This window comes from Peromyscus leucopus, chromosome 15 (genome assembly GCF_004664715.2).
Source record: "Peromyscus leucopus breed LL Stock chromosome 15, UCI_PerLeu_2.1, whole genome shotgun sequence".
Taxonomy (NCBI): Eukaryota; Metazoa; Chordata; class Mammalia; order Rodentia; family Cricetidae; genus Peromyscus; species Peromyscus leucopus.
In genome coordinates, this window is record NC_051076.1 from 48621905 (window position 1) to 48648506 (window position 26602).

At 37.1% G+C, this 26602-nt stretch overlaps 1 pseudogene; it reads left to right on the forward strand.

Moving 5' to 3' along the window:
- LOC114684898 overlaps positions 1-26602 on the forward strand; it is an 84269-nt pseudogene that overhangs the window by 10311 nt on the left and 47356 nt on the right.

Below are 26602 nucleotides of genomic sequence, written 5' to 3' on the forward strand. Positions count from 1 at the left end.
GCACATGCATTTGAAGGGAGAAGATCTGAGCAACAACTGAAAACAGAAAGATTATTCATTTTCAGAGAACTCACATTTTGAAACGCCAGGTTTTTTGCTATGGTGGTGGTGGAGTATTAGCACCATCTAGTGTACAAAAGACTTAATTACTGAAATGATGAAAATCAAACTTATTACACAAGTTTACTAAGACAAATGTTCTAAAAATTAGGAAAATACTCAAAGGAAATATGTGTACCTGAAAGCCTAAATAAGTGCTTAGTCTTCTATAAAATATATTGGTCCTTTTATTTCATTACATGTTGTATAATGGCATCTTATAGATACAAGTTATAGGTGGGATATGTCTCAGGTTATTCTCTTGCCTTTAAAAGATATAGTTTAGAACAGAGTGGCAAGTTGTTATGAAATGAAGAAGTAAAAGGCATATGGCAAGTAAAATAATTATAAAGATATTGTAGATTAAAAAGTACTAGAATCTGCCATTTAAGAACCAACATGCTGGATTTCATTAATACAATCATTTAAATATCAAGGTATTTATTATAAAATCAAGCAGAAGGTGATATTAAAAACAATTTTATTCCATGGCACTAATATTCCATAGCCATAATTCCAGCACTTGGGAAAATAATAAATAGGCAAAAGGATGGGTACATGGAAGGATGTAGGCACAGCTATTGTACTAAAATGTTAAATGTGAGCACTAGACATTTGCTGAATTGACTTTCACTATAAGTTCAAATTTTCCTATATATCTGGAATTTTCTGTTAAAAATGTAAACAAAATGTTTCTCCTATGAAACTCAATGTAAAAACACAGCACCTCTAATTTATTTCCCAACCCCAAACCATAAGAAGTGGTTAAAAAACATGAGCTAGTGTGTCTGCAAAACTTAAGTGCAGTTTCAGTTCTTCTGCTTTCAGATACCTTGGGAAAGTTACTAGATGTTTAAATTTCCACACCCTTAAGTAACAAGATGATGATAATGAAAAATAAATACAACCAAGAAGCACAAATTACTTATTAATTTTCTGCCCATTCTTTTTATATACTATCCTTAGTTAATCTATTGAAAAGTAAAGAGCATACAACACATGCAAATTTTGTTAATTTTATGTATTTAAAACATGTAACACATACTAATGAATAAAGTATAAACATAGTATATTACTAATTATTATTCATTCACACCAAGAAACAGAGAATTTACAGCACCCCAGAAGATCCCTGTTTATCTCCTCCAAATGGAACAAGTTATCTTCAATGCTATCATTATGGTTTTGATCTTATTTTTTCACAGCTTGTGTATGCCTACATATATCCAATGTTGTTCTTAAATTTTATATTGATATTAATAGTCCTAGAATAATTGATACAACATTGTTGTTTTGCCTTCATTATTAGGATACCTTTCCATGTATTTTGTGGCATTGATGCAATATTTACCACATGCCTGTATCATAAATGTTTATTAATTCAACTGTTGAGGTTGTACCTTCTAACTTTGAATACTAACCATATTGTCATAATCTTTTCCACAAATGAAATTGGATTCACATGCACATGCATTTCTTAGATATACTTTCAGTGATACAATTGCTGACCAATAGACAATTGTTGTGGATATTGTGTTTGTTCTGTCTCCAAACCACTATGTTGAAACTGAGATGGGTCTTAGGGATGTAATTAAGTTTAGATGAAGTCAGGAGAGTGGAGTCATCCAAAAGAAATCAGCATCTTTAAAATAAGAGAAAGAGGTTTTATGTGTTTAAACGTGTCTCTGTCCATTGTTATTTGGCTCTCTGCTCCCCCAATCCCACCCTCAACTCCCCACCTACTATGTGAGAATAAAGGGAAAATATATTCATCTGGGAACAAAGAACATTCCTTGGTAGGAATACATTGTGTTTAAGCTTCCCAGTCTGTAGACTTTTTGTCCTATCAGTCCTCATTGACTAAGACAGAAACACACATTTTCAGTTTCGGTGTGAGTTATGGCCTCCGTCCCCTTTTCTGTCCCCTTCATGAGAACTCCAACTTCCATCACATTAGTAGTTCTTTTCTTTTTTAAAAAATTTATTCTTTACATACATTACATCCCAACTGCAATTTCCCTTACCTCCACTTCTCCCAGTCCCCCCACTCCAATTCCCTATTGCTCCCCTACCCCCTAGATCCATATCGCCTCCATTTCCCTTCAAAAAAAATAGCAGACCTTCCAGGGATATCAACTGCATATAGCATAACATATTATAATAAGACTAGGCACAAATCCTCATATCAGGACTAGACAAGTTGTCCAGTAAGAGGGAAAAGGTCCCAAGAATAGGCAAAGGTGTCAGAGATATCCCCAACTCCTGCTGTTAGGGGTCCCATATTGGTGAAATTATTAAGGCCACTCCACGTAGTTAAAAGGATATTTATTTAATGGCGTAACTTACAAATTAAGGGATAGGTAGGTCGTGGGGTCTGGGGAAGGTGTATCGCAATCCAGGGTGTCCTCTGGAGCCCTGCTCGGTCCACCTCCACCGTTCAGGGTCCCCAAACAGAAAGAGCGCTCGCCCATCCAGATCTTGGGTCTCCAGGCACCTCCTATGGCCCTGCCTCATAGGCATGACAGTTGCCAGAGTCTCAATGGGGGTTGGAACTTCCACATTAAAGCTGGAATGGCTACCCGCTACAGTCCCACAAGAACACCAAGCTACACAACCATAACATATATGCAGAGGACCGATGTCAGACCCTTACAGGCTCCCCAATTGGCGGTTCAGTCTCTGTGAGCCCCCATGCTTCATTACCAGTTTTTAATCTTTTGCTTTCCCCCAAATGTTGAGCTTTTAAAATCTGTCTTTGTTGACAATACCACTTGTTTTTACATTTAATGATTATTATGTCTATGTAAATAGGTATGTCAAATATTGGTTTGTTTGTATTGTAGATTGTAAAGGTCCTCCTCCAAAACAATATACAGAAATTCTGACAGGTTCTTGGCCTGACAAACCATATGAAGAAGGTATTCAGGCTACCTACAAATGCCGCCCTGGATTCCGAACACTTGGGACTATTGTTAGAGTATGCAAGAATGGAGAATGGGTGGCTTCTAACCCATCCAGGATATGTCGGAGTAAGTACATCATGTTTAAGAAACTTAAGAAAACTTCAGTTTTGAATGTACTACATGTTTTATGTTGTAACACTATAAAATTATATCACTATGGTAACTAAAAGATAGAACATTATTTTAAAATTTAGTAATACTACAAAATAAAAAATGGAAGTAGGCACTTAGCTTCAACTATAAAATATCCTTTGCTGTTTGGAGTTTTCCTTCTGATCAATGATATCCAAATGTGCTTGTTCTCTGAACTCCTACATAAGGTGTGGTCCACAGACTGTTGATTAATACTGAATCTTCTTCTTTATTTTTAATTTTAGAAAAGCCATGTGGGCATCCTGGAGATACACCCTTTGGGTCCTTTAGGCTGGAAGTTGGAACTGGGTTTGAGTTTGGTGCAAAGGTTGTTTATACCTGTAATGATGGGTATGTTGTCATTATAAAATTATCATTGAAATTATATGTAAGATGTCTACAAGTTTGTACTTTAATGAGACTGAATTTTACTATTAACATTTAAAAAATAACATAAAGCTATCATGTGAGTAATTTTATTTGAATGCCATGCTATCGTTATAATATTGAAAAGTTAAGTGAGTTAGGATTATTCTAGCATAGTATTGAAATAAGGGAGTGTTAAGTCAGTACACATAAAAGTTAAGTGCTCAGCTGATAAATCCTACTACGTTCCACTATTTGCACAATATTATGTAAAATGGGACAATTTTATATATTAGGGACAATAGGAATTGTGAAAACAACTATGTTACATGGTAGCCCTCTTGAAAAGATTTTTATAGTATTTAAAGAAAGCAAGAGGTTTTTTTAGATTTTAACTTTTTAAATTAAATTAATTTATTTTACATACCAACCATAGTTTTCCCTCCCTCCTCTCCTCTGTTCCTACCTCCCCGACCCCATCCACTCCTCAGAAAGGGTAAGGCCTCCCATGGGAGTCAACAAAGCATAGCATATCAAGTTGAGGCGGGACCAAGCTCCTCCCCCGCTGCATCAAGGCTGAGCAAGGTATCCCACCATAGATAATAGGTCCAAAAAGCCACTTCATGCACTGGAGACAGATTCTGGTCCCACTGCTGGGGCCCAAAAATAGACCAAGAAAGCAAGACTTCTACTTATGAATAAAAATTCTATCACCTGAATGCTATTGTTAAAACTTAGTAGTATGCAAATTACTTTTATTATATTGGACTCAAAATCTAATTTTTCAGAATCATTGATTCTGCCCTCTGACCAGCTACTGGGTCTCAAGGTTGATGTCATCACTGAGTCCTCAGCTCTTCATTTTCTATCAGTTTTCTTCATTGCCACAGGTTATTTTTAAAAGTTCATATGGGAAAATTAGGAACTCTATAATATTATACTAAATAAGTACAAATAAAATTAAACATTGTGAATGGAATCTTTTTGTTGCTCTTTATTTCCTAATTTGAGGTAATGAACTATAACAGTTTAAACTTTTCAGGTTTTGGAATTAGCTCTAAAGCATTCCCAAACTCAAGTACTCAATGTTCATAAACTATAATCTCATTCCTATCCCCTCTACATATACATAAAGAATAAACACCGATAGAACCCTGTTATGTCAGGAACTTTGTATATTGAGCTTCCATCACCAACAGAAATCTGTTGGTGAAATTACTGACACCTATCAATGAGAGTCCTCACACCATGTAGGATCAGTAGGTAAAAATAGTTCTTGTTAATTTAAATTTTTATTGAAGAACGTTTTATCTATCTTGAGGAATACACGTTTGTTTGTTTATTTGTTTTAACCCAGAAGTAAAACTAAGGATGGAGTAGGCTTATTCCATCCCTGTTTTTTTGCTCACCTTTTTTAGTCCTATAGCTCTGTCTTTATTTTCTCTGCTGGGTATAGGTTTAGTTACATATCATTTAGCAGAATGATTCCTATGAGCAATCATTTTTTTTTTTTGTCCTACATGTGGGTGATTTTGAGATGACATTGCAAAAGTTTTTTTTTTTTTTTTCTATGTGGAAAACCATTTTCTCCTCCTCTCCCCTCCCTCCATGAACATAGGTTCAGGAAAGTTTTGTGTGGAATTTTACAGAATGTCTGAAGGAGCATGGCATAATAGATTGGTCTCTGCTGTGGATGGAAAGTCTTTATTGGAAACTTGCTTTTTCTGTTGGAAGAGGACACATTCTGCCTCATAAGGGAGCTAGAGTATCACATTTACAGTCAATTATTGCATCTCCTCTACAGCAAGTATCCAGTAAACCTTTAATTCCAAGCTCCTTGACTAAGTTATTCTGCTGGTGGTTTTTTTTTTTTTTTCTATAAAGAATTAGGAGCAAGATGAGAATAATATAAAAAAGAGAAAGATTTTCTTTTCCTTAAAAATCTCTTACTGGAGGAATCCATGATAGTAAAGAGCTTAAAAGTACATAAGAATACATAATGTCTCAACACAACTTTATTTTGTTTATGTTTTTAGGTATCAGCTCTTAGGTGAGATTGATTATCGTGAATGTGATGCAGATGGGTGGACCAATGATGTTCCATTATGTGAAGGTAAATAAAAAGCTGTTTGACAAGAATAACTAAACACCTAAAATAGATAAGATTTTTCCACATTTTATAGAAAAATATTCTTGAAATTTACATTTAAGTATATCTCATTCATAATATTTTATAATTTCTAGGATAAAACAGAACACAGCTGCTTTGTTAGAGTATTATTTTGTATTTCTATGTACTAAGTACACTAAGTCTAGAGGGTGGTAATTTCTCAGGGTTAGTGTAGATTCTCTGGGGTCATGGATTTGACCCTTGGCACACAAGGGTCATCAATAAAACTAAAACGGAGATCCACAAAGATACCCCCACAAAAGACTGCTGGCAACGGTCAAGAGACGGCAGGACTGACCTACTCTGGTGATGGGATGGCCAGACACCCTGATAGTTGTGCCATAAACCCCATCCAAGGACTGAGGAATGTGGATGCAGACATCCACGGCTCGGCCCCTGGTGGAGCACTGGGAGTCTAATTAGTGAGAAAGAAGAGGGTTTATATAAGCGAGAATTGTTGAAGCCAAGGTTGGATAAAGCACAGGGACAAATAACCAAATGAATGGAAGCACAGGATCTATGAACCAAAGGCTGAGGGGTCCCCAACTGGATCAGGCCCCCTGAATGGGTGAGACAGTCATTTGGCTTGATCTGTTTGGGAGGCAGCTGTGCGTTTTTGCTGGGTCCTGGGCTCGTTGCATGAGTTGGCTGTTTGAATCCTGGGACTTATGCAGGGACGCTTGGCTCGGTCTGGGAGTGGGGGACTGGACCTGGCTGGACTGAGTCTACCAGGTCGACCCCGGTCCTCGGGGGAGACCTTGATCTGGAGGAGGTGGGAATGGGGGGTGAACTAGGGAGAGGGGGAGGGGGGCGAGAGTGGGAGAACAGGGGAATCTGTGGCTATTATGTTGAACTGAATGGTGTTGTAAAATAAATTAAAAAAAATATAGAACCAAAAAAAAAAAACACTAAAAACTATCTAAAAACATAAAAAAATACAAACAGAGATTGATAGGATTTTATGACCAATCTGATTATTAGAAATAACAAAGCCAATTTTTCTTTTATTTTTAGGTTTCAAAAAACTAATAATACATACATACATCCCAACTTAATAAAAGGTCAGAATTTGAAAGCTATATTCATGAAGAATGTCTCCCTAATAACCATGCAGTTACAGGGACGTACGTAGGCCACCACTGTGGCAGAGAATGTAATTGAAACACCTATTAACAGTATGCTGCTGTGAAGGTTTTTCCACAGCCTTAACTTTAGCCAAAAGGAAGAAAGAAAGAAAGAAAGAAAGAAAGAAAGAAAGAAAGAAAGAAAGAAAGAAAGAAAGAAAGAAAGAAAGAAAGACAAGAATTAAGAAAGAACTCTCTATTCTTATACCTCTTGCTCATATGTTCTGCAAATAGCAAGAATGAGTGAATACAAGTCTTGTTTGTGAGTTTGGGGAAAATAGTCCAAATCTCTAGTCACTACGGAAATAGTAAAGGTTCATTCAAACGCTATGTCCTATTTCCATGGAATGAAATAAGGGAAAGAAAGAAGAGCAGGTCAGGGGGTGGAAGGAGAGAGAGAAAGAGAATGTGATCACACTGAACATTCTCATGCCTGGAGAAATGCAGAGACTTTTCAGATAAGGAAATGAGAAGTGGTTCCAGGGAACACTGACATCGGAATTACATGAGATGCTTGTTTAAAATTGAGCTTTGGGACCACCAAATGGCCTGTCGAATCCGTATCTTTGGCTGAGTAGACAAGGAAACACCCCTAGGATATCTATTGCATCCAAAGCTTCTTCAGGCAACATAAACTTTGAGTACCTTCACGACAGATAAATTTTAAGTAAAATAAAAAAAAAAAATGAACACCAAGGTGGAAAGGAAATTTCTCTATCAGAAGAAATATCTTAAAATTCATTATGTTTCCATCTTTTTTTCTTTAAGATTTTTTTTTTTATTCATTTTACATGCCAACCACAGATCATACTCTCATCCTTCTTCCCGGCACCCCCAGCCTTCCCCCCAAACCCTCTAAACCCCAAACTCCCACCACCAGTTCTCTCCTCTAAAAGAGTAAAGCTTCCCATGGAGAGTCAGCAAAGCCTGTTGCATTCAGTTGAGGCATGACCAAGCCCCTCCCCACTGCATCAAGGCTGAGCAAGGCATCCCACCATAGGTAAGGGCTCCAAAAAGCTAGCTCATGCACCAGGGATAGATCCTGATCCCACTGTTGGAGCACCTCAAACAGACTAAGCTACACAACTGTCTCCCGTGTGCAGAGAGCCTAGTCTGGTCCCATGCAAGATCCACAGCTGTTGGCATCAAGGTAATGAATTCCCACAAGCTTGGTTCAGTTGTCTCTGTAGATTTCCCCATCACGATCTTGACCCCCATTGCTAATATAATCCCTCTTCCCTCTCTTTTACTGGTTCCCAGAGCTCAGCCTGGTGCTTGGCTGTGGATCTCTCTGCATCTGCTTCTCTCAGTTACTAGATGAAGGCTCTATGATGACAGTTAGGGTATTCACCAATCTGATTACCAGAGTAGACCAATTCAGTCACCCTCTCCACTATTGCAGTAGTCTAAGCTGGGGTTAGCCTTGTAGATTCCTGGGAATTTCCCTAGCACCAGGCTTCTAAACCCATAATGTCTCCCTCTATCAAGATGTCTCTTTCATTGCTCTCCCACTCTGTCCCTTCACCAGCTTGACCATCCCATTCCCTCATGTTCTCATCCCCTTCCCCTCCCTTTTATTGCTGCCCCACTACCCAGTTCCCAGTTTACTCATGGAAATCTCATCTATTTCCCCTTTCCACAGCAATGAATGTGTCCCTCTTAGGGTCCTCTTTGTTAGCTAGCTTCTCTGTAGCTTTAGGTTGTAGTCTGGTTAGCCTTTACTTTACATCTAGTATTGACTTATGAGTGAGTACATAACATACCATAACATACCATTCTGAGTTTGGGTTACCTTACTCAGGATATTTTCTAGTTCCATTCATTTGCCTGCAGATTACATGATGTCATTGTTTTTTTTAGTTTGTTGCTGTTGTTGTTTTGTTTTGTTTTGTTTTGTTTTGTTTTGTTTTGTTTTTCAAGGCAGGGTGTCTCTGAAAGCTTTGCACTTTTTTTGGAACTCACTTGGTAGGCCAGGCTGGACTCGAACTCACAGAGATCCTCCTGGCTCTGCCTCCCAAGTGCTGGGATTAAAGGCGTGAGCCACCACCACCCAGTGATGTCATTGTTTTTTACAGTTGCATAATACTCCATTATGTATATGTGCCACATTTTCTTTATCCATTCTTCCATTATGGAGCATCTAGGTTATTTCTAGGTTCTGGCTATTATGAATAATGCTATGAACATAGTTTAGCAAGTGCCCTTGTAGTATGATTGAGCATTCCTTAGGTATATGCCCAAGAGTGGTATCATTGGGTCATGAGTCAGATTGATTCCCAATTTTCTGAGAAGTCACCATGCTAAGTTCCAAAGTGGCTGTACAAGTTTTCACTCCCATCAACAGTGAAGGATTGTTTCCCTTGCTCCACATCCTCTCCAACATAAGCTGTCCTTGGTGTTTTTGATCCAGCCATTCTGACAGGTAAAAGATGATATTTCAGAGTTGTTTTGATTTGCATTTTCCTGATGACTGAGAATGTTGAGCAATTCCTTAAAAATTGTCTGTTGGCCATTGGACATACCTCTGTTAAGAATTCTCTGTTTAGATCTGCACTCCATTTTTTAATTGGGTTATTTTGGTATTTTGATGTCTAGTTTCTTGAGTTCTTTATACATTTTGGAGATCAGCCCTCTGTCAGATGTTGGGTTGATGAAGATCTTTTCCCATTCTATAAGCTGCCATTTTGTATTATTTACTGTGCCCTTTGCCTTACAGAAGCTTCTCAGTCAGGAGATCCCATTTATTAATTGTTGCTCTTATTGTCTGTGCTACTGGTGTTATATTTAGGAAGTAGTCTCCTGTGTCAATACATTCAAGACTACTTCCTACTTTCTCTTCTATCAGGTTCGATGTAACTGGATTTATGTTGAGATCTCTGATCCACTTGGACTTAAGTTTTGTGCATGGTGACAAATATGGATCTATTTGCAGCCTTCAACATGTTTATATCCAGTTATTCCAGCATCATTTGTTGAAGATGCTTTCTTTTTTTTCCATTGTACAGCTTTGGCTTCTTTGTCAAAAATTATATGTTCATAGGTGTGCGGATTAATGTCAGGGTCTTCAATTTGATTCCATTGGTACACATGTCGGTTTTTATGCCAGTACCAAGCTGCTTTTATTACTGTAGCTCTATAGTAGAGCTTGAAGTCAGGGATCATGATGCCTCCAGAGGTTGTTTTATTGTACAGGATTCTTTTGGCTATCCTGGGTTTTTTTTGTTTTTCCATATAAAGTTGAGTATTGTTCTTTCCAGGTCTGTGAAGTATTGTGTTGGGATTTTGATGGGGATATCATTGAATCTGTAGATTGCTTTTGGTAAGATTGCCATTTTTATGGTTTTCTACCTATTCATGAGCATTGGAGATCTTTCCATTTTCTGATATCTTCTTCAATTTCTTTTTTCAGAGACTTAAAGTTCTTGTCATATAGGTCTTTTACTTTTTGGTTAGAGTTACCCCAAGGTATTTTATATTATTTGTGGCTATTGTAAAGGATGATTTTTTTTGTTGTTTCTTTCTCAGCCCATATATTATTTGTATATAGGAGGGCTACTGATTTTTTTTTTACTTAATTTTATATCCCACCTCATTACTGAAGGTGTTTATTAGCTGTAGGAGTGCCCTGGTAGAATTTTTGGGGTCACCTGTGTATAGTATAATATCATCTACAAATAGCAAACATTTGATTTCTTTCTTTCCAGTTTGTATCTCCTTGATCTCCTTTTGTTGTCTTATTACTGTAGCTAGAACTTCAAGTACTATAATGAATAGATAAGGGGAGAGTGGACAGCCTTGTTTTGTTCCTGATTTTAGTGGAATAGCTTTGAGTTTCTCTCCATTTAATTTGATGTTTGCTGTTAGCTGGCTGTAAATTGTCTTTATTATGTTTAGGTATGTTCCTTGTATTCCTGATCTCTCCAGGACTTTATCATGAAGGGATGCTAGATTTTGTCAAAGGTTTTTAAGCATCTAATGAGATGATCATGTGGTTTTTTTCTTTCAGTTTGTTTATATGGTGTATTACACTGACAGATTTTTTTATGTTGAACCTTCACTCCATCTCTGGGGTGAAACCTACTTGGTCATGTTGGATGATTTTTTTTTATGTGCTCTTAAATTCGATTTGCCAGTGTTTTATTGAGTATTTTTTCATCAACATTCATGAGGTAGATTGGTCTGAAATTCTCTTTCTTTGTTGCATCTTTGTGTGATTTGGGTATCAGGGTATCTGTAGCTTCATAGAATTTGGCAATGTTCCTTCTTTTTCTATTGTGTGGAACAATTTGAGGAATATTGGTATTAGCTCTTTTTTGAAATACTGCTAGAATTCTATGCTGAAAGCATCTGGTGTTGGGCTTTTCTTGTTTGGGAGATTTTTAATGACTGCTTCTATTTCTTTAGGGGTTGAAGGTCTATTTAAATTGTTTATCTGGTCTTGGTTTAATTTGGATATGTGGTACCTGTCCAGAAAATTGTCGATTTCTTTTAGATTTTCTTTTCTAATTTTGTGGAGTACAGGTTTTTGAAGTATGACCTGATAATTCTATGGATTTCTTCAGTTTGTGTTGTTATGTCTCACTATTGCCACTTATTTTGTTAATTTGGATATTCCCTCTGCCTTTTGGTTAGTTTGGATAAAGATTTTTCTATTTTGTTGATCTTCCCAAAGAACCAACTATTTGTTTCACTGATTCTTTGTATTGTTCTATTTGCTTCTATTTTATTGATTTAAACCCTCAATTTGATTATTTCCTGGTGTCTATTCCTCCTGGGTGAGTTTGCTTCATTTTCTTCTAGAGCTTTCAGGTGTGCTATTAAGTGGCTAGTATGAGATTTCTCCAACTTCTTTATGTAGGCATTCAGTGCTATGAACTTTCCTCTTAGTACTGCTTTCATAGTATCCCATTAGCTTGAGTATGCTGTACATTCATTTTCATTGAATTCTAGGAAATGGTTAATTTCTTCCTTTATTTCTTCCTTGACCTGGTAGTGATTCAGTTGAACATTATTCAGTTTCCATGAGTTTGTAGGTATTCGACAATTTGTGTTGTTTTGAACTCTAACTTTAAGCCATGGTGATCCAATAAAGTACAGGGGGATTATTACAATTTTTTTGTATCTGTTGAGATTTGCTTTGTGACCGAGTATGTGGTCAATTTTAGAGAAGTTTCCATGGGATACTGAGAAAAAAAGTTATGTTCTTTTGTGTTTGGGTGGAATGTTCAGTAGATATCTGTTAAGTCCATTTGAGTCATAACATCCATTAGTTTTCTTATTTCTCTGTTAAGTTTCTGTCTGGCAGACATGTCCATTGGTGAGAGTGGGGTGTTCAAGTCTCCCACTATTAGTGTGTGAGGTTTGATGTGCAATTTAAACTTTAGTAATATTTCTTTTACAAATCTTGGTGCCCTTGTATTTGGGGCATAAATGTTCACAATTGAGACTTCAATTTGATGGATTTTTCCTGTGATGAATATGAATTTATTATTTTGCATACAATAATGAATACATTAATTTTAGTTTGAAGTCTATTTTGTTAGATATTAGGATAGCTACACCAGCTTGCCTCTTAAGTCCATTTGACTAGAAAGTCCTTTCCCAACCCTTTACTCTGAGGTAGTGTCTGTCTTTAAAGTTGAGTTGTGTTTCTTGTATGCAGCAGTATCCTGTTTTTGTATCCATTCTGTTAGTCTGTGTCTTTTTATAGGTGAACTGAATCCATTGATATTAAGGGATATTAATGACCAGTGATAGTTAATTCCTGTTATATTTTGGTGATAGTGTGTGTGTTTTCTTTCTTTGGGATTTGCTGCTGTAGTATTATCTATTGCCTGTGTTTTTGTGAGTACATCTAGCTTCCTTAGATTGGAGTTTTTTGTTTTTTGTTTTTTTCAAGTGCTTTCTGTAGGGCTAGATTTGTTAATAGGTATTGTTTAAATCTGATCTTGTTGGGGAATATCTTGTTTCCTCCATCTATGGTGATTGAGATTTTTGCTGGGTATAATAGTCTGGGCTGGCAGTTTTGGTCCCTTAGTGTCTGCATAGAATCTGTCCAGGACCTTCTGGCTTTCAGAGTCTCCATTGAGAAGTTGAGTGTTATTCTGATAGGTCTGCATTCATAAGTTACCTGGCCTTTTTCCTTACAGCTCTTAATAATCTTTCTTTATTCTGTATGTTTAGTTGTTTGATTATTTATGCAGCAAGGGGTCTTTTGGGTCCAGTCTACTTGGTGTTGTGTAAGTTTCTTTTATCATCATAGGCATTTCCTTCTTTAAATTGGGAAAGTTTTCTTCTATGATTTTGTTGAATATATTTTCTGTGCCTTTGAGCTGATATTTTTCTCCTGTTATTTCTATCCCTATTATTCTTAGGTTTCAGCTCTTCATGGTGTCCCAGATTTCCTGGATGTTTTATGTCATGACTTTGTTAGCTTTAATGTTTTCTTTGACTAATGAATCTATTTCCCCTATTGTATCTTCAACACCAGAGATTCCCTCTTCCATCTCTTGTATTCTGTTGGTTATGCTTGCATCTCTAGTTCCTGTTCATTTACTTATCTTAAAGTCAGTTTTAAGGTTGATTCTTCTGCTTCTTCTGTATTGGGATATTCAGGTCTTGCTGATGTAGAACCACTAGGCTCTGGTGGTGCTATATTGCTCTTTATGCTGTTTAATATATTTTTCCACTGGCATATACCCATCTATTCTTCTAATCAGTGCAAATGGTGTCTGCTTCTGAGGGAGCCTCTTTTGGTCCAATTGGAGCTCTTGGTCCAATTGGAGCTTTTGATCTGATCAGAGCTGATGGAGTCTGTGTCTCAGAGAGCAATTGCGGTCTTGGAGGATGGGTGGGTTTGGGGAGTGTAGTGGGGCTTGTAGGTTACAGAGTCAGTAGAGGATGGTAGTCATCAAGCCTGCCTGCAGGAGTCCTGCCCACTGGCCTGCACCTGGGGCTGCAATGGGTGGGGTATGGGGATGGAGGTTGTGCCCCTGGGCCTAAAGTCTAGAGGCTGGGGTGATTGGCTAGGAGAACAAAGACTCACCTCAGTCCAATAGAAGCTGGTGGAGTCTGTGTCAGAGAGCAGCTTCGATCTTCTGTTGAATGTATTCTTACATTGGCTTCTTCCTATCTCTTCCTCCCATCAATGCAAGTGTTGTCTGTGTCTCAGGGAGCTGCTCTTGGTCTAATTGGTGCTGGCTCTGTTTGCATCTTGGGGAGCCAGTGGGGTGTCGGGGGATGGGTGAGTTTGGGGGACAAAGTGGGGCTTGTAGATTAGAGGGTCTGATGAGGTGTGGTGCAAAGGAAGGCATACCCACGGAAGTCTTGTCTGCTGGCCTGCAACTGGAGCTGCAATGGGTGGGGGTGGGGGGCAAGGGTTGTGCCTTGGGTCTGGAGAACAGTCACTCATCTCTTGGTCCAATTGTAGCAGGCAGAGTCTTTGTCTCAGGGAGCCACTGAGGTCTAGGAGATGGATGGGTTTGGGGGAGGTAATGGGACTTGTAGATTACAGGGTCTGAAGTGGGGTGGTGGTGGGAGGGTCTGTCTGCAGGAGTGTTGCTTGCTGCCCTATAACTGGGGCTGCAATGGGTGGGGGTGGTTGCTTTTACATCTTATTGGAATGTTCTGAGACATTCCAAAGCCACATTGTTCTGAGGCTCAGTAAAACATTTGTATTTAATTATTTCAGAAATCACTTTTTTTAAAGAGTTTAGGAGAAACTTGCTATCATTAAAATTCAAACTATCATTCAAAGTGATATTTTTCTCTTCCCATTCCCACAGAAACTGATAACCAAACTACTTATGTTACATAACTTTTATCTCTTGCAAACCATCATACTACATGTTTTGAAACCTTTAAGTGATTTCCTCCAGGTCTATCCTGCTGATTTTTTTTTAAATTCACATAGAAGATTTCAAGTTCTGTTGTTAAAAGTGATGCCTGTATTTTCAGTTGTTAAGTGTTTGCCAGTGATAGAACCCGAGAATGGAAGAATTGTAAGCGGTGCAGCGGAACCAGACCAGGAATATTATTTTGGACAGGTGGTGCGCTTTGAATGCAACACAGGCTTCAAGGTTGAAGGACAGAAGGAAATACACTGCTCCGAAAATGGCCTCTGGAGCAGTGAGAAGCCAAGATGTGTGGGTAAGATGAACGCACTCATCCGCTTGGTATTTCAATGGTTTTAGCCATTCTTATAAAAGATATACATTTCTTTTTAAAGTACATTTTTAATTAAAACATAATTGTATCGCTCTAATGCTTACTAAGCATGGCTGTTTCCCTCTAATTGATTGAAGTTTTTTTTTTTGTTTTGTTTTGTTTTTTCGTGAACCTCTTATTTTACCTTCAGAACAACCATAGACATCATGTCCTCTTATAGTTTCTTTAATGGAAGTACCTAGGATGTCCATCATTACTGTGGCTTAATGACTTGGTTAAGATGTGAACAAAGGTTACTACCTGGTGTTGCTATTCAGAGTCTAACCTCAGCATTTCTGCTGTCTGTTGTAAAATTGACTCCCAAAGGAGAATTTTACAATGATTTTGGAAGCTGAAGGTTTATTGTATGCTTCCAATCATGCATCATGATGACATTCTAATTTTAATAAATATTGTTAGGAAGTTATATTTCATACACATACACACACATTTGTATTACAAGCTTACTGTCAGTTTTATTTATCTGAATTGTATCTACTAAATAAATCTCTGACTTATAACAAAGTTATATAATGAATTGTTAATCAATATTTCTTTGATTTTTGTTTCTTTCTTCTCTTCTTCCTCTTTTTTGTCTTTGTTTTTGAGACTGCCTCTCACAATGTAGCCATGGCCAGCCTGAGCTTGATATGTGATCATATAGCATCTATCTTATGACAATCCTCCTGAAGTTTCCCCATGAGTGTTGAGCTATACTATATTTACTTTTTAAATATTATCTAACATCTCCAATATTTTCACCACTTTTAACATTGTCTATCTTACAATAATGGAGGCAGTGTTTTCTTCTTTTTTATTTTTCTTTAATTTTTGAGATTATAATTACATCATTTCCTTCCCTCAGGACTGACGATTTATTTTTAAAAAGTCTTTCTAACAACACTGATTCTTCATGAAAATAATGATATACTTATATGTACCTTCAGTGTGTATAACTCCACACATTGAAGTTTCATGGGTGCTATTTACATGCCTATAACTCATTGTCTATGGCTAATGAAACCTAGGAAATTCTGATCCTTGAGACTAGTTTTAAAGAAAGCATAAGGATGCAGACGAAGAGCAAGCATAGCATCCCTCAGAAAGCCATGGGAAGAAAGATGGAAAGACAACAAGGTGCCCATGGCACAATGATGTCCTGAGCCTCGTCAGCTGTACACAGAGGCCCCACTGTTGCATAAACCCATTACTGGGGAGATTACAACCAACATCTACTCACTTCAGATAGGGAACTGATGACAGATCTACCACCAGAGTCCACTTTGGTGAACTAAAGAGTTTACTACTGTTGCAGGAATAGTACAACTCAAAACTAGCTGCATCATCTAAAGCCTGCCCCAGCACAGGTGATGGCTCACAAAAGCCGGAAAGCTGGAACACAATGCACAATGGTATGAGGGTCTTCTAGGAAGCTCAGCTGATCCAAAAGTATTTCACAGCAGTCATTACTGCTTATGTATGCATGGGGAAGGAGGAGCCAAGTCAATATGGTCAATTTCAAGGACTTCCTGAAGCATTTGAATTGTTTACTTCCTGAGCTTAATGAGCTTCTTTGGAGGATGGGATGCTTTACTTCCCTTTAAAGTAGTGGTTCTCAACCTGTGGGTCATGACTCATTTCACAGGGCTCACCTAAGGTCATCCGCAAATCAGATATTTATATTATGATCCGTAACAGTAGCAAAATTACCGTTATGAAGTAGCAATGAAAATAATTTTATGGTTGTAGGGTCACTACAACATGAGCTGTATTAAAGGGCAGCAGCATTAAGTTAAGAACCACTACTTTAGAGCATTCTCTTTTTGTAGGAGCATCCCTCCTACATGAAGTGTTTTATCTTAGAGAGAATTGTTACTCAACAGTTGAACAGAGGTGATAAGTTAGTAAGAGAAGGAGCATAGGCCAGCACAGTTACTGTACAGGCTTGTCCAAATTAACTCAGCTTGATTTGGAAAAGGATGAAACATATTCAAAGTGACCATTTAAAAGTTTATTTAGTTATAAACAAGGAAAAATGAAATAAAAGGATGGGAGGAAAGGCTTTGAGAGACCAGTTGCTAGTGCCACAGTCCCAGAGTAGTGTGTGTTAAGAGAATTGTGTAAAAAGTGGTAGCCAGGACTTCTCTAGGTTTCTTTTCTTATTTTTTTTTTTTTTTAACAAAAAGTTCCTATCTATGGTGAAGACAGCAAAGCAGAAGCCTGTGATTTTTCAAAGATCAAATGGAAAGTGACTTTAATAGAATTCCTTAAAAAAATGAGGTCTTGAAAATTACTATCAATAATCAGAAGATATGCTATTTTTTAGATTATCCAATGCAAATATTAACCTGCAAGCCTGTGTCTGTTTTCATTTTCACAGGAATATGAGGACTGTTACAGGCTGCTATTTATTTCAACAGGCTAATTTACCATATGTTAAAGTAGTATACTTTTAACTTTTTTCAAAAGTGAATATTTGAAACACCAAATACATAATTAAGAAAACAGTCAAGTCAAAACAATTGTTGTTTGGTTGGCTGGTTTTGGCTGATTGACCTAATGAGAACAAAACACTGTCCTTGTGAAAATATGGCTTGCTCAGCAGATTTCCTTTCATAGTAAACATTATACAATTATTCTTTTGCATTTAGAAATTTCCTGCACACGACCAGAAATTAAAAATGGAAATGGTATATCTAATAAACCAGTTTACAAGGTGAATGAAAGGTATCAATATAAATGTGACCGAGGTTTTCAGTTCAAAGAAAGAGGGGATACCGTCTGCACAGCTTCCGGATGGAATCCTCAGCCTTCCTGTGAAGGTAAAATTACTCTTATTTTCTAAGTCTTTTTTATTTAAGAAGTAGGCTAGTGAGTGGAAAAGGATGATGGCTGTATTCATGCTTTGCTTTGAGCTGCCAGCTCACAAAAACCGACATGGAGACTTATTATGAAAGCTCAGCTTATAGCTTAGGCTTGTCCCATTAGCTCTGATAACTTAAATCAACCCATTTCTATTCATCTACGTGTTGCCACCTGGCTTGTGGCTTTTACCTCTCCTCCTGCATGTCTGTTTACTCTGCCTCTGCTGGTGACTCCTTGTTTCTTCCTCTCCAAATCCTGTCTGTACCCAGAAGTCCCACCTAACCTCTTCTTGCCTAGCTAACGGCCATTCAGCTCTTTGGCATGTGATTCCTGTCCACAAAATTGTCTATTTCTTTTAGATTTTCCAATTTTGTGGAGTACAGGATTTTGAAGTATGACCTGATGATTCTCTGGATTTCCTCAGTGATAGTTGTGTCTCACTTTTCATTTCTGATTTTGCTAATTTGGATGCTCTCTCTCTGCCTTTTGGTTAGTCTGGATAAGGGCTTGTCTATCTTGTTGATTTTCTCAAAGAACCAACTCTTTGTTTCATTAATTTTTTGTATTATTCTCTTAGTTTCTAATTTATTAATTTCACCTCTCACTTTGATAATTTCCTGGCGTCTGTTCTTCCTGGGAGACTTTGCTTCTTCCTGTTCTAGAGCTTTCAGGTGTACTGTTAAGTCACTAGTGTGAGATTTCTCCAACTTATTTATGTGGGCATTTAGTGCTATGAATTTTCCTTTAGCACTGCTTTCATAGTGTCCCATAAGTTTGGGTATGTTGTGTCTTCATTTTCATTGATCTCTAGAAAGTCTTTAATTTCTTTTTTTATTTCTTCCTTAACCCATTGGTGATTTAGTTGAGCATTATTCAGTTTCCATGAGATTGTAGGTTTTCTGTAGTTTTTGTTGTTGTTGAAATCTAACTTTAAACCATGGTGGTCTGATAGAAAACAGGAGGTTATTCCAATTGTTTTGTATCTGTTGAGATTTGCTTTGTGGCCAAGTATGTGGTCGATTTTAGAGAAAGTTCCATGGGGTGCTGAGAATAAGGTATATTCTTTTTTTTTGGGATGGAATGTTCTGTAGATATCTATTAGGTCCAATTGGGTCATGACATCAGTTAAGTCCTTTATTTCTCTGTTAAGTTTCCATTTGGGAGATCTGTCCAGTGGTGAAAGTGGGGTGTTGAGATCTCCCACTATTAATGTGTGGGGTTTTATATGTGGTTTAAGCTTTAGTAATGTTTCTTTTACATATGTGGGTGCCCTTGTGTTTGGGGCATATATGTTCAGAATTGAAACTTCATCTTGGTCGATCTTTCCTGTGACGAGGATGTAATGTCCTTCTTGATCTCTATTGATTGATTTTAGTTTGAAGTCAATTTTGTTAGCTATTAGGATTTCTACACTAGCTTGCTTCTTAAGTGCATTTGATTGGAAAGTCTTTTCCCAGCCTTTTACTCTGAGGTATTGTCTCTAAAAAGTTGAGGTGTGTTTCTTGTATGCAGCAGAAAGATGCATATCCATTCTGTTAGCCTGTGTCTTTTTATAGGTAAATTAAGTCCATTGATATTAAGGGATATTAATGACCAGTGGTTGTTAATTCCTGTTATCTTTTGGTGGTAGTGTGTGTGTGTGTGTGTGTGTGTGTGTGTGTGTGTGTGTGTTTCTCTTCTTTGGGATTTACTGCTGTGGGCTTATCTATTGCCTGTGTTTTTGAGGGTGTATCTGACTTCCTTAGGTTGGAATTTTCCTTCTAGTGCTTTCTGTAGGGCTGGATTTGTGGATAGGTATTGTTCAAATCTGGTTTTGTCTTGGAATGTCTTGTTCACTCCATCTATGGTGATTGAGAGTTTTGCTGGGTATATTAGTCTAGGCTGGCATCCATGGCTTCTTAGTGTCTGTATAACATCTGTCCAGGACCTTCCTGCTTTCAAAGTCTCCATTGAGAAGTTGAGTGTTACTCTAATGGGACTGCCTTTATAAGTCACTTGGCCTTTTTCCTTAGCTGCTCTTGATATTCTTTCTTTATTCTGTATATTTAGTGGTTTAATTATTATGTGGTGAGGGGACTTTTTTGGTGGTTCTAGTCTATTTCATGTTCTATAAGCTTCTTGTATCTTCAAGGTATTTCCTTCTTTAAGTTGGGAAAGTTTTATTCCATGATTTTGTTGAATATATTTTCTGTGCCTTTGAGTTGGTATTTTTCTCCTTCTTTTATCCCTGCTATTCTTAGGTTTTGCCTTTTCATGGTGTCCCAGATTTTCTGAACATTTTGTGTTATGACTCTTTTGGCTGTGGTGTTTTCTTTGACTGATGAAACTATTTCCTTTATTGTATCCTGTACATTAGAGATTCTGTCTTCCATTTTTTGTATTCTGTTCGTTATGCTTGCATCTATGTGTTTTCTGGTCATTTACTCAGATTTTCTATTTCCAACATTCCTTTGTTTGTGTCTTCCTCATTGTTTCTATTTCAATTTTCAGATCTTGTACTGTTTCCTTCACATATGTAATTGCTTTTTCATGGTTTCCTTGGCTTTCTTTAAGGGATTTATTGATTTCTTCCAATTTTTTGTTTGTCTTTTCCTCAATTGCTTTAAGGGAATTTTTCATGTTTTCTTAAAGTCCTCTAGCATCTTCATGAATGTATTTTTAAAAAGATGTTTTATATATATATATATATATATATATATATATATATATATATATATATGATGTTCTGCCTGCTTGCCAGAAGAGGGCACCAGTTCTCTTTACAGATGGGTGGGAGCCACTATGTGGTTGCTGGGAATTGAACTCAGGACCTCTGGAAGAACAGTTAGTGCTCTTAACTGCTGAGCCATCTCTCCAGCCCTCATGAAGGTATTTTTAAGGTCACTTTCTTCTGGTTCTTCTACATTGTGATATTCAGGTCTTACTGTTGCAGGAGGGCTAGGTTCTGGTGATGCCACATTGCTCTTTATGTTGTATGTATTTTTTCATTGACATCTGCCCATCTCTTCTTCTAATAGGTACAAGAGATGCCTGTGTCTGAGAGATCTGCTATTGGTCAACTCTGTGCTTGTTGTGTCTGTGTCTCAAGGGGCTCCTTTGGGTCTTATCTTAGCTCTTGGTCTAATTGGAGCTGGCAGATTCTGAATCTCAGGGAGCTGCACTTAGCCCAATCTAAGCTAGCTGATTCTGTGACTCAGGAAGTCATTCTTGGTCCTATCAGGGCTCTTGCTCCAGTCAGAGCTGGTGGATTCTGTGTCTCAGGAAGCCACTCTTGGTCCAATGAGGGCTGGTGGATTCCTTGTCTCAGGAAGTTACTGGAGTCACAGACAGATGGGTACTGGGGTAAGGCTTGGGTCTTGTAGATCGCATTGTCCGATGGTGGGGGCATTTGGTGCGGGAGCCTGGCCACCAGGAGTTTTCCCTGCTGTCCAGCAACTAGGGCAGATTTGGGTGGGCTAATGTTCATATTCTTAAGTTTAATGAGAATTAAAATATTCCTCATTATTTGTATATGTTTCTTTTTCAGAAATGACATGCAAACCTCCTTATATTCCAAATGGTAACTTCTCACCTCAGAGGATCAAACACAGAGCTGATGATGAAATCACATATGGATGTAAAGAGGGCTTCTATCCTGCAACCCGGGAAACAGTCGTAAAGTGTACAAGTACTGGCTGGATTCCTGCTCCAAGATGTGGCTGTAAGCTTTATTCACACCTTTAATCCTCATAATCCTGAAATTACACTTTTAAACATGGACAAATGAAGATAAGTAGCAAATATTTGAATTTTTTGTTTGCATAAAACTTTTAGAAACACTTTACTTCTAAAGTAAGTAATATTTTAAGTAATAATAATTTTCCTTTTGAAAATAGATTCTTTTCTCATACAACATATTCTAATTATAGTCTCCTCTCCTTCTGCTCCTCATATTTTGTCCCCAACTCTCTTCACCCCTAGATCCACTCCTTCTATGTCTCTCATGAGAAAGTAAATGGCTTCTAAGAGATAACAACCAAACATAACACAGTAAATTATAATTAAGATGAAGTAAAAACTATCATCTCAAAGTTGGAACCCAAAAGGAGGAAAAGAGTCCCAAGAACAGGCACAAGAGTCAGAGATCAAATTGTTGTCACAGTCAGGAGTCCCATAAAAATGCAAAGCTAAAAGCTGTAATACATTCACAGAGGACCTGGTGTAGACCTGTGTAGGCACCGTGCTTGTTGTTTCAGTCTCTGTGAGCTCATATGTACCTTGCTTAGTTGATAGAAGGGTCCTTGTTCTCCTGGTGTTTTCCTCTTCTATGAGATTTCCTGGGCTCTGTAAAAAGGGATTTGATGGAGACCTCCAATTTAGACTCTTCATCTAATATCTGGCTGTAAGTCTCTGCATCTGTTCTCATCTGCTGACAGAGACAGTCTCTCTGATAATGACTGGATAAGGTACTGGTCTACAAGTATAGCAGAATATCGTTAGGAATTCTTTATTTATGTATGTATGTATGTAGTCTTATAGTATAGCAGAATATCATTAGGAATCAATCAATCAATTGATTGATTGATTGATTACTGGTAGTATTCAGTTTTTATCCTAGATCTGCGGTTTATCTAGTCTCTAGTTCTTGGTTTGGTGTGGGTTCCTTCTTGTGGAGCAGGCCTTAGGTCAAATCAGACATTGGTTGCCTGCTCTCACAAGTTCTGTGCCACTATTGCCTTAGCACATTAGACAAGCAAGAAAGATTGTAGGTCAAAGGATTTAGGACTGAGGCAGTGTTTACATTTTTGATAGTCTGCCAAGTACCTTCCAGCACCAAAGGCACTAGAATCTGGGAGTGAAGGCTCTATGTAGGTACCAGATCAACTTCTCCATGTTCCATGAGTTGTGTGGATGTTCTGCTCTGCCCTGGGGCCCCACTCTCAGTATGTAAGAACAATTCATTTTGTAGCAACAGTCTGGTTTATTTGGGGATTTCTATGGGATTGTCTTGGTCAACCCAGTTCCACTACTGGAAGCCTTGTTTGGTAACAAGAGATGGCCAGTTGAGACTCTGTATCCCCCCATTGTTAGGAGACCTCGTTGGGATCATATTCATATGTTTTAGAAAGTTTCCACTGTCCTAGGTTCCCATATCATCCCTCAAATACCCCTTAATTCCAGCTGTCTCTCTCCAATTCTCTCCCTCTACCCTATCTCCCTCCCCCTCCATATTCTAGTTTCTCTATCAAAAATCAGGCATCCATAGGTGTGTGGATTTATGTCTTTGATTTGATTCCATTGATCAATGTATCTGTTTTTATGTCAATAAGTCAATACTATGTGTTTTATATCATTATAGTTCTGTAGTACAACTTGAAATCAGGGATGGTGAGATATCCAGTAGTCATTTATTTTTCAGGATTATTTTAGCTATCCTTTTTTTTTTGTTTTGTTTTGTTTTTGTTTTTGTTGTTGTTGTTTTTCCATATGAAGTTTGGAATTGTTGTTTTTTAGGTCTATAAATAATTGTGTTATAATTTAATGGGGATTGCATTGAATCTGTTGTTTGCTTTGGTACAATGACCATTTTTACTATGCTAATTTTACCAATCCATGAGCATATATCTTTTGCTATCTTCTTCAATTACTTTCTTCAAAGACTTGAAGTGTTTATCATACAGGTCTTTACTTGCTTGGTTAGTATTACTCTAAGATATTTAATTTTATTTTATTTAGGCTATTTTAAAAGGTGTTGTTTCCATAATTTCTTTCTCAGTCTATTTGTCATAAAGCTACTGAGATTTTTTTTTTTTTTTAGTTATCTTTTATTCAGCCACTTTGCTGAAAATGTTTGTCTGCTGTAGGAGTTCCCTGGTGGAATTTTTGGGGCTGCTTATTTTTACTATCATATTTTCTGCAAATTAAAATATTTTTAATTTTTCCTGTCTAATTTGTATCCCCTTGATCTCCTTCATTTGTCTTAATGGTAAACCTTCAAGTAATATAATGAATAGATATGGAGAGAGTGGACAACTTTGTCTTGTTCCTGATTTCAGTGGAATTGCTTTGAGTTTCTTTGTATTTATTTTGAGTTTGGCTATAGGCTTGCAATATATTGTCTTTGTTGTGTATAAATATGTCCCTTTTATCATGAAGGGTGTTTGATTTTATCAAAGGCTTTTTCAGCATCTAGTAAGATGACCATATGGGTTTTTTTTCCTTTCTGATTATTTATATGGTGGATTACATTTACTGACATTTTAGTATGCTGAACCATCTCTGCATCTCTGGGATGAAGCCTACTTGATCATACAGGAAGACTTTTTGATGTGTTCTTGGATCCTGTCCGCAAGTATTTTATCGAGTATTTTTGCATCTGTGTTCATAAGAGAATTTGGCCTAAAATTCCCTTTCTTTGATGAGTCTCTATGTGGTTTGGATATCAGAATGACTGTGACCTTATAAAATGAATTGAGCAACATTCGTTTTGTTTCTATTTTGTGGAATAATTTCAGGAGTACTGGTCTTAACTCTTCTTTGAAAGTCTGGTAGAATTTTGGGCTAAAACCACCTGGCCCTGGATGTTTAAAAGTGTTTATTTGATATTGATTTATCTTTAGTAAGTGGTACCTGTTGAGAAAATTATCCATTTCTTTTGTATTTCCCAATTTTGTAGAGTTTTGGCTTTAAAAAATGTGTCTGTAAAATTCTGTGGATTTTCTTGGTGTCTGTTGTTATCTTCCCCTTTTCATTTCTGATTTTCTAAATTTGGATATTGTCTCTCTGCTTTTTAGTTAGTTTGGATAAGTATTCCTCTATCTTGTTTATTTTTCTCAATGAACCATTTTTTTTATTAATTCTTTATAATGTCCTTTTTGTTTCCATTTTTTTAATTTCAGCCTAGTTTTTATTATTATTATTATTATTATTATTATTATTATTATTATTGCTGTTTACTCCTCTTGAGTATGTTTACTTCTTTTTGTTCTAGAGCTTTCAGGTGTGCTATTAAGTTGCCAGTATGAGATCTTCCTATTTTTTTTATGTAAGCAGTTAGTGCTATGTGCCTTCCCTTTGCACTGCATTCATTGTGTGTGTCCATAACTTTGGGTATGTTGTGTATTCATTTTCATGGAATTCTAGGAAGTCTTTAATTTCTTTCATTATTTCTTCCTTGGCCCAGCAACCATTCAATGGAGAGTTGTTTCAGTTTCCACAAGCTTGTAAGCTTTTGTTGTTTCTGGTGTTGTTATGCAGAGCTTCAATCTATGATAGGATGCAGGGAGTTTCAGGAATTTTCTTTTATCTATTGAGACTTGCTTCTGAGTATGTAGTCAGCTTTGGAGAAAGTTCCATGAGGTGCTGAGAAGAAGATATAGTTTTGTGGATTTTTTCATTGATGAGTATGTAGTGTCTCCATCTCTTTTGATTAATTTTGGTTTGAAGCCCATGTTGTGAGACATTAAAATGGCTACACTGGCTTGCTTCTTAGGTCCATTTGCTTGGAATATCTTTTTCCAACCCTTGACCCTTGATGTTGAGGTGTCCTTTTTGTATGCATCAAAAGAATGGATTCTGGTTTGGGTCCATTCTCTTAGTCTGTTTCATTTTATTGGGGAATTGAGTCTATTGATACTGAGAGATATCAATGACCAGTGATTTTTAATTCCTGTTATTTTATGTAATTGTTGCTGATAATATGTTCATGTGTATGTGTATTTTTCCAATCTTTAGGTTTTGCTGGTGTGAGATTATTTATTCTCTGTGTTTTCATGGGTGTAATTAATTTCTTGGGTTAGAGTTCTTCTAGCACCTTCTGTAGGGCTGGATTTCTAGGTAGATATTGTTTAAATTTGATTTTATCACAGAATATCTTATTTTTCCATCTATGGTGACTGAAAGTATTGCTGGGAATAGTAATCTGGACTGGCATCTGTGATTTCTTAGAGCCAAAGCACATATGTCCAAGTGCTTCTGGCTTGTAGAGCCTCCCTTGCTAAGTCAGATGTATTTCTAATAGGTCTGCCTTTTTGTATTACTTGGTCTTTTTCTCTTGCAGCTTTTAATATTCTTTCTTTGTTCTTTGTTTAATGTTTTGATTATTACGTGGTAAGAGGACTTTCTTTTCTGGTCTAGTCAACTTGGTGTTCTGTGTGCTTCTTGTACATTTATAGGCATCTCCTTCTTCCTATCAGAAAAATTTTCTACTTCTTTCTGTCAGAAAATTTTTCTTCTATGATTTTTTGAAAATACTTTCTGGGCTTTGAGCTGAGATTTTTCTCCTTCTTCTCCTGTTATTCTTAGGTATGGTCTTTTCTTTCCTTTCTTTCTTTCTTTCTTTCTTTCTTTCTTTCTTTCTTTCTTTCTTTCTTTCTTTTTGTTTTTTTGTTTTGTTTTGTTTTGGTTTGGTTTGGTTTTTTGAGACAGGGTTTCTCTGTATACTTTTGTGCCTTTCCTGGAACTCACTTTGTAGACCAGGCTGGCCTCGAAATGCGCCTGCCTCTGCTCCTAGTGCTGGGATTAAAGGCTTGTGCCACCACCACCGGCAGGTATGGTCTTTTCATAGTGTTCCAGATTTCTTGGATGTTTTGTGTCATGGAAATATTTAGATTCAACATTTTCTTTCACTGGTGTCTCCATTTCTGCTCTTGTATCTTCAACACCTGAAAGTCTCCTTTAAATCTCTTGTATTCTGGTGG